General features: G+C 32.8%; 1 protein-coding gene across 1 annotated transcript in view; it reads right to left on the bottom strand.

Annotated features, from left to right (window-relative positions):
* Positions 1-12,513, bottom strand: part of KCNH7 (potassium voltage-gated channel subfamily H member 7) — a 415,423-nt gene that overhangs the window by 245,327 nt on the left and 157,583 nt on the right. The gene's annotated exons all lie outside the window — the stretch shown is intronic.

Genomic DNA, 12,513 nt, shown 5'->3' with positions numbered 1-12,513 from the left:
TACCAGCAAAGCTATCATTTAGATTTGAAGGACAGGGTAAGAGCTTCCCAGACAAGAAAAAGCTAAAAGAGTTCATCAACACCAAACCAGTATTATAAGAAATATTAGAGAGACTTCATTAAGAAGAGGAAAAAATATTAAAAATATGAATAATAAAATGGCAATAAGTATATATCATCAACAACCACTTTAAATGTAAATGAATTAAATGTTTTAATCAAAAGATAGTGTGGCTGAATGGATAAGAAAACAAGACCCTTACATATGCTGCCTACCACAGACACTTCAGATTGAAATATACACACAGACTGAAAGTAAAGGGATGGAAAAAGATATTTCATAAAAATATAAACAAACAAACAAACGAAAATCTGGGATAGCAATATTTATACCAGACAAAATAGACTTTAAAACAAAGGTTATATGAAGTGATCAAAAAAAAAGGTCCTAGTAATCCCACCTCTGCATATTATAACAAAGAAACACAAAACATTACTTCAAAAGGACATGTAAATCCATATGTTATTGCAGCATTATTTACAATAGCCAAGATATGGAGGCAACCTAGGAGTCCATCAATGGATGAATGGATAAAGAAGAAGTAGTACATATATACAATGGAATATTATTCATTAATAAAAACGAATGACATCTTACCATCTATAACAACATGGATGGACCTAGAAGATACTGTGCTGAGTGAAGTAAATTAGACAGAGAAAGACAAATGTCATATGATTTCTCTTATATGCAGAATCTAACGATCAACATAAACAAACAAACAAAACAGAAACAAACTCATAGATACAGAGAACATTTTGATGTTTGCCAGATGGGAAGGGGGTTGAAGGTTGGGTAAAAAGGGGAAGGGATTAAGGAGTACAAATTGATATTACAAAATAATCATGGGGATTAAAGTATAGCATAAGGAATATAGTCAATAATAATGTAATAACTGTGTATGGTATCAGATGGGTACTAGATTTATCAAGGTGATCACTTTGTAAGTTATATAAATGTCTAAACACTATATTGTTCACCTGGAACTAATATAATACATGCCAACTATAATTAAAAAATAAAAAAAAATAAAAAAAGAAATGCTATAAATAACACTAAAAGCAGATCATATAATTATAGCATCATAATTTTATTATACAAGTAGTATACTTGTGATAATATAAATTTTAGCAGTCACACTGAACTTTGTAGTGTCTAGTAAGATCGAAATCAGATTATTATCGTCTTCCATTCTTGATATCACATTTTGGAAGGGAAATTGATAGAATAAAATCCTCAGAGAAAAAGATTTAAAACTTGAAGGAAAATTCATAAGAGGAATGGGGGAAAGTATTATGAATGGGCACGAGAGATGATTCCCAAAGGGTCACGAGTGCCGCAATCAGAGTTGAAAGATGGTTGTGGAAGAGAGAAAAGAATTAGTGTGATTCCAGTGGGCAAAATAGAAACCAATAAATAGAAGTTACAAATAGCATTATTCAAAATGGAATGCACAATTTGGGAGCAATTTAGAGTTCCCTATCCTTGGCAGAATTCCAGCATATAGCAGATGATAATTTGTCATGTTAGATTGTTATTTCTTTGGGATGATTGGCAGCTAAGGACACTGCTCATTTTTTATAATCTGATTTGGTGATTCTAGAACATTAGGCAATTGAAGTTCAGTTCTTTCTGGGCTTGAGTATCTTCAGATTTGTAAAATAAAAAGTGTAGAAATGGGAGTGGCTCTAATATCTGAGGATCATTTCCAAATGTTACGATTCTATGAGTGATTATTTTTTAATTTGATTTAATAAAAGTGTTAATTTAACCACTTTCAAGGTGGTCGTTTTGAATTCAGATCACTTCACAGAGCACCTGCAAGAATACATAATCTGTTTCAATAAAATAATATTACCATTAATAGTATCCAATGTCTGAAAATGAAAAACAAAAACATTTAAATTATAATGTGTTGAGAAAGAACATATATTTCTAGCATGAGAATTTTCTCTTTGCCAGTGTTTATATGGTTTTATTTGAGATTAATGGAGAGAGATTAGTGCTTGAAAAAACGTTTCAATTCAGATACTTTATGTTGCTAATAGGAGTTTCAGCTAGGCTGTGTCAGGTAACTGGACACATCAGTATTAGATGATAATAAAAAGTAATAAATACAGAGTTCATGTTTCAGGAAGGTGGAAATTTCATTAAGACTCTATTTCCACTATCAATTATTAAATTCACCTGAGTGTTTGCTTCTTAACCCATTCAGACAAAAACCTTCTCAGAGGAAGAGCATGTTCTTTGTTATGCATGAGTGGATTTTGAAGTAAAAAGCACCAAAGCCCCCTTTTTTTTGTATACTAAAGATTTCTTAGAGATTATATCTGAATAATTATGTCACAAGGCTTTTTGTTTCAAGCAAAGCTCAACTGTACACAAATGGTAAACTGTCAGAGAACAAAAGTACGCCAGAATAACCTGAAAGTGATTTTTACCTCTAGGTTCATAATAATAAATGTCTAGTACTATTTTGCCTTCAATGGATTTTTAAATATTTACTTATTGTTTTGAAGTCATTTAAATATTAACTCTCTCCTGAGAAGTCACATTGCCTGTGCATAGTAGTACAGCAAGTGTTTTCCTGTTCTTGGCACTGGCACATGAGGTGATTCCTCATGAGAACTCAATGAGACAATAGCAGAACCTGAGAACAAATCCTGGGTCTTAATTTCCCAGTTCTGCACTGAAAGTCTTATTTCATGATGCATTGCTATTGAATACTCGTACCATGAGAGAGGGAGAGAGACAGACAGACAGACAGACAGATGGAGAGAAGGTAGAATTTTCAGAGGTTATTTGCAACTCAGAATATTAACTTCAAATGAAAACAGATTCTGTTATATGTCTTTGTTGGGTCATAATGGCATAATTAAACATAGCTACATTTACATTCATCTATACTATTAAATAGCAATAACAATATATCTTTATGTTAATGACACTAGGTTATTTGAATATATGTTTACTCATATAAAATAATTTATTCCTAATTTATTGGGCCTTTAGATAAAGCCAAACAATGCAGTGAAGAGTAAAGGAAAAAGTAATTGCTCCCACATTTATGTTCTTCCAGCATCTAAATAAGCTAAAGAGTTTGACCCTCAGCATAATCATATGATATTTTACTCATTGCTCTTAGGGATCTTTGGTTTGATTATGGGATCTAAGAACTCAGTGGCATTATCTTATATTTCTTTGAATCTATAAAGCTTAGCACAATTCCTGTCTCATTACGATTATTTGTGAGGTTTTTAATTCCACATGGCTAAAACTTGTGCACATTTCTCCATAATTTGAAAGCATATAGAATAGTTGCCTTAAATGTCAAAGGAAATGCTTCATAATTGTTTCTATGATAGCATGGTAAAAAAATATTCTTTTTTGTGTGTCAAGATATTTATGAAACAAAGACTTTTTTATGACTTAAGTTATTTATTTATAATTCTATAGTGGTTCTTTTTCATAATTCAGAACCTCAGTTGTATTCTTGAGGGTTATGTTGCAATATATGGTATCTATTCAGTGTGAAAGAATTTAACAAAAAACTTTGGCATATGTTGCTAACATAAGGGGAACTCTCTTCTTCATTCAATCAACTCTTATTCATTCATCAGACCAAGGTCAAATGCCACTTCTTCAGCAAAGCCTTCTCCAATCTTCCTCAAAAGGTTAAATTCTCCTGTCAAGTACTCTCACAGCACCGTCTATCTTTCCATTATGGAACTGATCTCTGTTGCCAATTTTCATCTATTCAATGTGATTATTTATGTAATGCCTATATCCCTTACTAGATTCTCAGCTGCACTAGAACTTTCCCTTAGCATATACCTGGAATATAGGAAGCCCTCATCAATATTCAATGAATGAGTGAATAGAGTAGCCTGGGAAAACTCAACTGAGACTGTCAGTTAGCAAGTAGGTATATATATAACCAAAGTCATACCCTTCTTCCTCTAAATTCTGAAAAGAACCATACCATATATTGCATTCAAAGACAGTATATTAAAAATATATAAATAATCACTTATTATTTTGAAAAAAGTGCATGCTTTCATACCAAAGAAGCACTGCTAAGTTTTTGAAACTTTTTTGGAGGAATAGCATTGCCCAAATGCATACTGACTCTTTCATTTATTAAAAGCTAAACCACAGACTTTTTTTTTCTGTATGTTCAAATCGATTCTGAAATATGAAAACCTACAAAATGTGGGAGAGAAATAGCTTAGTGAATTTTTTTTTTTACATAATCTTAAGCAAAATAAAATGTTTTGTTCCCTAACACATCTCAGTTATCTCCAGTTTTAATTAGAAACACTCAAAAGGGGTGAATTTTAAGTTTTGATGTAGCGATAAGAGCCAAGGCTTTACAATCTGAGTGGGGTCAAAACCAGACCTTAGTGGTGTACTCCTGAGGGAAACTCAAATTTCTAAGTCTTCAACTTTCTGTCCTCAAAATGGAAATAATAATAATAATACCATTTAACAGGAATGAGATGAGGATTAAATACAATTTTTTGAATAAAATACCTTGTATAAGGTCTAGTCTAGGGATTCCCCAACCCGCAGGACCATGGACCTGTACCAGTTCGTGGCCTGTTAGGAACTGGGCCACACAGCAAGAGGTGAGCTGTAGGTGAGCAAAGCTTCATTTGTATTTGCAGCCGCTCCCAGTGCTAGCATCACCATCTCAGCTCCACATCATATCATCAAGCATTAGATGTTCATAGGAGCACCGGTCCCTGGTGCCAAAAAGTTTGGGGACCACTGGTCTAGTGCATTGTAGGTATTTTATAAATGTTTCGATTTTGGTACTTTCATAACAACAACCATTTGTCAAAAGCTGATTTTCTCTATACCAAAACACATTGTTTTAAGTCTCTTAAAATATAGACTATTTGAAGAAAAATAGGCATCAAGGAATCTGGATCCAAGTAGTACCTTTCATTGTGCCTTTGGAATTAATGTAGCTGTAGGTACCACTGATTTCTGTGTGCCAAAGGCTTATTTTATCTCATTTAATTCTCACAAAAACCCAATTATAATTTCATTTCACTTGAAAGAAACTGAGACTTAAGAGACAAGCGGATGCCAATATCATAGATATTAACCTTATTTTAATAGATTTCAGGCAAGTGCAATGCCTAAAGCTCTGGGTTTAGAATGTAGCATGCTGGACCTAGTAAAGCTATGTAACCTAAATACATGTGCCTGCTCTTTATATATTTACACTGGTCCCCTGTTAAACTCAATAGGAGTTATTGATGGAATTTAATATTTTTAGAGTACCGGGATTCAAAGTCTTACGGAATCAATATCTTGTTATAATCCCACTTCTACCGTCTATTTGCTATGAAATCTTGGATAATCTAAAGCTTCATTTGTAATATGAGGCTAATGATACCTCGTTCATAGGGTTGTCGTGATTATTATACAAATATTATATATAAATTCTTAGCATGGAGCCTGACACATAGTTCTCAAAAAATGTTTGTCTTTAATAATGATAATAACAGGAATTATATGTATCTCCTAATAGAAACAATTTCTTGATCTAGCATTTGGCATAAAGAACAATATAACACATAGAAAAAGATACAACTATGCATATCTACAATCACTTAAAATAACTATGCGGCAAGTCCTTCAAAAATGATTCAATTGTACTGTATATATGGTTCTTAAAATATGAGACTCTAATATATTTAAATATACCTTCTTAGAATTAAAAAAAAAAAAAACCTGTGTGGATAATTTAGTTTTTGTTAACATACTCTAGAAAGTTTAAAATTATTCCTGTTTTTGTTTCTGACATATTTCTCTGGAGAAACAGAAACTCAAACAAAAAATCTACCGATTCAGTTTTTAAGTAATCTTTGTGTCAATCTTTTAATAAAAACTCTATATAAAGTCTATATAGACAATAAAATAGTCTATACAGAACACAACATGGAGTGTGTGTGTGTGCACATGTGTATGTGTATATATATTTGGAATACTCAGCATGTGAAGAGTGAGCATTCAGAAGTGGGGCTCTTGAATCCAGTTCTGTTGTTGCTCTTTTCCTTGGCTTCCCTTGCATTCATATGTATCATTTTTTTATGAGAAAAGTAATTATAGACTGAATGTATACAAGGCATTACTTTGCTTTAGTAATAATAATGATGAGGAAGAAAAGACGAGCATAAGGGCTACAAATCATTCCTTCTCCTTTCCATTTCTCTGAGACTGTCCAAGTCTATAGTAGGACACTGTATTTTGGTAAGCATGTTTGGTGATATGGAAGCAAAGCAGTAAATGAGCAGATTGGATTAATGGCTAAGCATGTGGGATGTTCGTTGTGGAGCATCAAAAGAGGATATAAAAATAGAAAAAATGCAGTGGCTTGTTTGGCTAGATTCAGCTTAAAATAAATACTAAAAACTAGTGATAATAATCAAGTTTAAGGGTTGCAAATTCAAATGACTGCAGATGAGAAAAATGAGAAACATTTTGAGAAGGACTAGGGCAATTTGGAGAGCATGTGTCATCTCTAAAAGTGCTAGACAGCTATCACAGAACAGTGTTAGAAAAAGTGATTCTTGTACAAAACTTCCAATTTTTTAAAGCATTTATATTTATTTTTCCATATTCTCAAGTAAGTAAGTTTTCAAGTAAATTGACATTGGATACTTGATATACTAGTACATGTTCTTCCATCTGGCTGGAACATAATTTCTCTCTTCACAGCTGATTGTTATGGAGGTCCTCTCTGATCATCTCCTTTCTTTACTCTCAATAAACTGTTCTCTTTTTTTTATAGTCCTTGTTTGCTTGCTTGTTTAAAATCTGTTTCCTATAATAGCCTATAAATTCCATTAGAACAAGACCATGACTGTTTTGTTTATCATGATTGTATGCACAACATTTGACAAAATGCCTGGCAAATATTAGGTATACAATAAATATTTGTTCTGAGAAGAAGTAAATGAATAAATATGACAAAACAGAGAGAGCATTGAGTTTGAGGTCAAGGGACATGGATTCTTCTATAACACCCTTCGATCTCTATAACCGAGTTATTTAACTTGTCTTGACCTTAGTCGTCATTTGTAAATATCAATAATAACAATAAGGTTTCTCTTATATTGTGGTTATGAGGATTAAAGACAGTACATGAAAAGTACCAGGATATGGTAGTACTTAGTAAATAGTACTTGTGGTTGGGTAGCTTTAGGCAAGTCACGACCTTCAGAGCTGTCATTTATGCATCTGTAAAATCAGTCAATGAGTTATCATGAAGTTAAGATATGATTCCTATAAGCTCTGTGCTTGACACAGTAAACACACAGTAGATGTTTGTCAAATATGCATTTTCAGAGAGTATATTCTCTAAGATTCTAAGATTCCTTATATAGCTTTATTTTATATTTGGGGAAAAATTTACATTTGCATTTTGCTTGCTATGGTTTCATCAAAATTTCTGTTTTCTATTCATATTTAGTCTTATCCTATTATGTTTTGATGACAATTTTTTATGATTTACTAATAACAATAAATTCAAATAGAATTTCTCTTTCAATTTAATTTTCTTTCAAAGTAACATAACATTTATTTTCACTAAGTTCTCCTTTTTAATAGAGAACTGATTTGTTTGCTCTTCTAGAAAACCATCAATAACTTTTATGCCCACTCTAAAAATGTTCAAGAGAATCAACTGGTCAACTGTCAGAGAGAATAGAAATTGAAATGCAGATCAAACATTTAACCTGTGTAGAGAAGAGTTCTCTGAATAAGCTTCATCAAAACCTAATATAAGTTGTTGATAACAAACATCAGACAATTTGATACTATAACTAATGAATGGCTTTAATATCTCAAAATAGGTTATAAATATCAATGTAAAACACACAATACAGTAAACTGAACTATGTAAATGGTTTTAAGTAACAAGAATAGGTAAAACGGAAGCAATTTGAAATATAATAGCTTCCTAGGAATCACCACCCTTACTGCAGACCATATACATTGCAAAGCCGCAATGTTTTCTGTCTGGCTTTACTAATTCTATCTGCCTCATCAATTCATTTTTGCTAACTCAACCTTCTCTTCAAGACCATATTAATGCTATTGTCTCTCCTTTTTCTGCAATTCTCCACATCGGTTACCCTGTTTAAAGTTATGAGTCCCTGTTCAGTCCTGTTTTATTTGCCATTTTAGGCAATTAAGGCTTAAAGCCCAATCATAGATAAACTCCAGGTGAAAGAAATCTACTTTACAGTCTCCTTCTAATTCTCAAATTAGTAGCAATAGTTACCATTTACTGGGTAACTGCCATGCACCAGATACTATGCTAGATGTCTTCTATTCTTTTCTTCACGAGCTTTATCTCACAGAAGACGAAGTTCTCAAATGATGAAGAGGTTAAATGATTTGCTAAAAATAACAGTTTATAGTGGAATTGGGATGTGAATCCAAGCCTAATTCTAAATGCATGCCTTTTACACTGTACCCCACTGCCTCATGATGCTTGGTGAAAAGAATGAGACACAGAGGAAAAAAATAATTGATGTACCACAGACTTACAGATAATAAATTGGAGCTCGTGTAGGCTATTAGTTATTCCATATACAATAAATAGCATCCATATAATCATCCACATAACATATTATTATATATGGTATATATTTATTTTGTATACATTATATAGCACCTTTTTTATATAATGGACAATATTGTTTTTCAGCCAGCCAATATAAAGCAGAATATATGCACCAATTGTTAGATATTGAAAACTAAAGGGATTTATCAATCCAAAAATATTCAGCTTTAAATTCCCTAAATGATCTTCTTCTGGATGATCCAGTTTCCTAGCCCCTCTAAAAAGACACCCAGAAACTAAGAGATTGAAGCTTGTCACAGCAGGGCCCCAGCTATGACCAGTTCAGATTTGCAGGTGTTAAATTTTTTGAATATCACTCTTGGTTATGAACAAAACATAAAGAGCTTGCCCAATTTGTTCTCCAGATCTTTCTCCACTTAATTTTTTCAGGTCACACTCAACTCATATTTTTCATTAGCAATAATTACCTTTGAAAGTGTACTTCTATTGCTAGAAAAGCATTATAAAAAAATGAAAAAAGTCTTTTGGGTTTTGCTTACAATTTTGATATCTATTCCAATCTCCTAAATTCCTCACTCTTTCTTTAAGCTCTATAAAAACATAATTTATTTAAATTAGCGTTGAAAAACTCTTAGGTCACACAAGTCTTGGCAAATTATAATTGTATTTTCATTTTCTCATCTCCTTTAAATGTTAAAATCAAACAAACAAAATTCTTATTTTTATTATAGGCATATTAAATAAAGTCAAAGTTACAGTAAAGTGTTTGCTTTACACTCAAATTAGAAAGAGTTTATCTACAGTTAAGAACTTTTAAGCTCATTTAGATTTTAATAATAAAGACAAAATTTTAAATATGGCTCACTATTACATTTATTATTCATGTCTTTTGGTGAAAAGTTATGTTTGACCAGCCCTAAATAAAGTAAAATTTCGTGAAATCTGAATTCACCAGTTTTAAAATGTAATCTGTTTTCTAATATCTGTCTAAAATACTGATGAAAGAAAAATATTCCCAACGCTCATTGAAACTGTTATAAACTAGAAAAAGGGAGTCATCTCTAAACCTACTATTTTATCTTGGAAGCAATTCATTTTAGAGTTGTTACTAAGAAAATCTTTTATAAGTTTCTTTCTCTACTTTTTATTATCCAATGATTTAAGATTCAAGTGTTTTTGCTACTTGAATCCCATCTCTGATTAATTTCCTTTATTCCGATTTAATTAAAATGTAAGATACAGGCAGTCTTCTTCACTTCTTTACATACTCCTCTTTAACTTTAATTAGCCTCCTTACTCTGCCTAATCTCATGGAATTGGCTGCCTCAAAACTGTCATAAATATGATAGGGTATGTGGAAATCTATATTCCTCAAAGCATGGCATACATATAACATTATGGTCTATAAAAGGTGCAGGAAAGAACATTTTTCATTTTAATAGTTTTATCTTTATTTTAGTGTAGATTTTTTTTAAAAAAGACAAGAACTATACCATTATTTCTTTTCACAGAAATTACTGCTTGGAATGAGTTTAGGATAAGCCACCTAAGCTCTTCCATTGACTGTGCTCTACGGGACGACCAGACTCAAATCAAATAGGAAGGTGAGCTACCCCTTGGATTTCAATCACTGTTGTGTCTTCCGATTTCTAGCACTAATGTCATTATGCTTCACACTTCCATTCACCTCCAACAGCATCAGAAGCCCAACCTGCTCAGATTCTCTCACATCTTATTCATGATCATTTCTCAAATCTTCCGAATGTTCTGTAAAATCCCTAATAAATCCTGCCCTTTCCTCCCCAAATATACCTTCCTAAACTATTCAACAGCACCTTTTAGAATTCTCCTTGCATCCAAAGCACACATCTCTCCTTCTTCTAACTCTTCTATAGTTTTTTATTACCTTCTTACTCTTAGTTAAACCTCACTCTTTCCTGAGGATATTGTTTTCCTGCTGTGTTCATATAAATCCAGTTGTTTTTTTCTCCCTTTGCTCCCACACCTCATGCACCTTAGGGCCTGTAAATACAGTGGAGGTCCTCTTTTCCCTCCACTGCTGCTTCCTGTCTTCAGTCCTTCTTTCTTCAAAAACCTCAACTCCTTCAAAGCACATCATCAAACTACCATCCTCTACTTCTCCTTTTTATTGTCATCTACTAACCTCCTTGTCATTTTACATCATTTACTGATGATGTCAGCAACTAGCTCCTGACTTTTTCTCCAACGTTCCTGGAGATTTCCACTATCGTAAAGATCCATCCCAACCAGGCCTCTTAGTTCCTCTAGTTCTTGAAAACAATGATCTCTTCTCTACTTTGGTCTTTAGTTACTGCCATGCCCTCTGACTTTCAGGTTAATCCCATCATGTTTCACTTCTCCATTCATCTCCAACACAGCCACCAGATTCTTTTGGCTGAACCATAGCTAGATTTTGTCATCACTCCAATAGCTACACACTCTTAAATACATTGATTGTGATAGCCCTGTTAATCAGCTCCTGTCACTCCCATGCATAAAGCTCTCCAATGGTTTCATATTCCACTTATTATCCAAATCTCTTGCCACAGCCTACCTATTTAATTATTTGTCATGTACTTTTATCTTTGAACTTACTCTCTCTACTTAACTCATTTTCTGTATTTAGTTACACTGGCCATCTTCTTTTCCTCAAACACTCAAGCTAATTGGCATCTTGGGACCTTTGTAATTGTTATTCTTTCTGCTTGGAACACCATTTACCTTTCAATGAGTATCTAGTTCTCGTAATTTAGGCCCAACTAATATTTTATTTCCTCAGAGTGACTGGTCTCAATCCTTAAATAAATCAAGCGCCTTGTTTCAGATAACTCTATCATATCATCCAACTTAATTTCCTTCATGGTACTCATTGGTGTCCAAAGTTGTTCTTTATATGTATTAATTTTGTGTTAACTACCTTTGTTCTCTCATTAGAGGAAACAATTTACTTGACGAAATGGATTCTGTCTTACTCACATTATATCTTTAGTGCTTAAAAGAGTGATTAGAATGTTGTACATGCTCAATAAATACTTAGTGAATGAATCAAGTAGGCAGCATTGTTAGGCTTGTGTTTATTTATAAACTATTATCTAAAAATAAAGTAAAAATTGACTCTATTTTCAGCATATATCAGAAAAACCCTCTGATTAATGTCTGTTTTTCATTATGCTGTTAAAAATATTTAATTTTATTGCTGAGCTGTCAAGAAAACAATATAAGTACTAGAAGGCCAAAATAAGAAAAAGTGAGAATCCAGAGGGTAACTATTATCTGAAGCGAACAGGTACCTGAAGGCATCTACCAATCCTTGTTGATAGTGGGGTTAAGTTTTAACATTTGCTAAGTGTATGATGAACCAGAGATAAAGTCTAAACTTTACTAAACTTTGAAAATCTGACAGGATGGAATGCAGAACCTCAAAGGACTGGAGTCCAGGAAAACCTAAGCAAAAAGTAGAAGCAAATTCTACTCAACAGTAAAGAATCTTGCCTTAAACTTGCTATCTTTGGTGTGGGGAGCGGAGAATTTTCTTAAGGGTTCAGAATCAGAAACCATCCCTGATGTAGTTATCTGAGTCATCTGCAAAATGCCAAGTACAGCATTAAAGTGGTTCAATGTTTGTAGTTTACCCCACTATTTGACACAAGCAGGAAATATTTCTCTTTGGAAAAGAATATAAATCTTCCACCAGTGCCTCATGGTGTTCTCACAGATGAAGTTCTATTGACTATAAGCACATGATAAAAATCACAAGATACACATAAGAATAGGGTATCATGAATGAGAGGCACTAAGAAAAAACTGATAGAAAATTTACATTTTCA

Source organism: Pteropus vampyrus, unplaced genomic scaffold (assembly GCF_000151845.1).
Source record: "Pteropus vampyrus isolate Shadow unplaced genomic scaffold, Pvam_2.0 Scaffold2, whole genome shotgun sequence".
NCBI classification, from domain to species: Eukaryota; Metazoa; Chordata; class Mammalia; order Chiroptera; family Pteropodidae; genus Pteropus; species Pteropus vampyrus.
The sequence above is the reverse complement of the archived record's forward strand: the minus strand, read 5'-3'. Positions and strand labels throughout refer to the sequence as shown.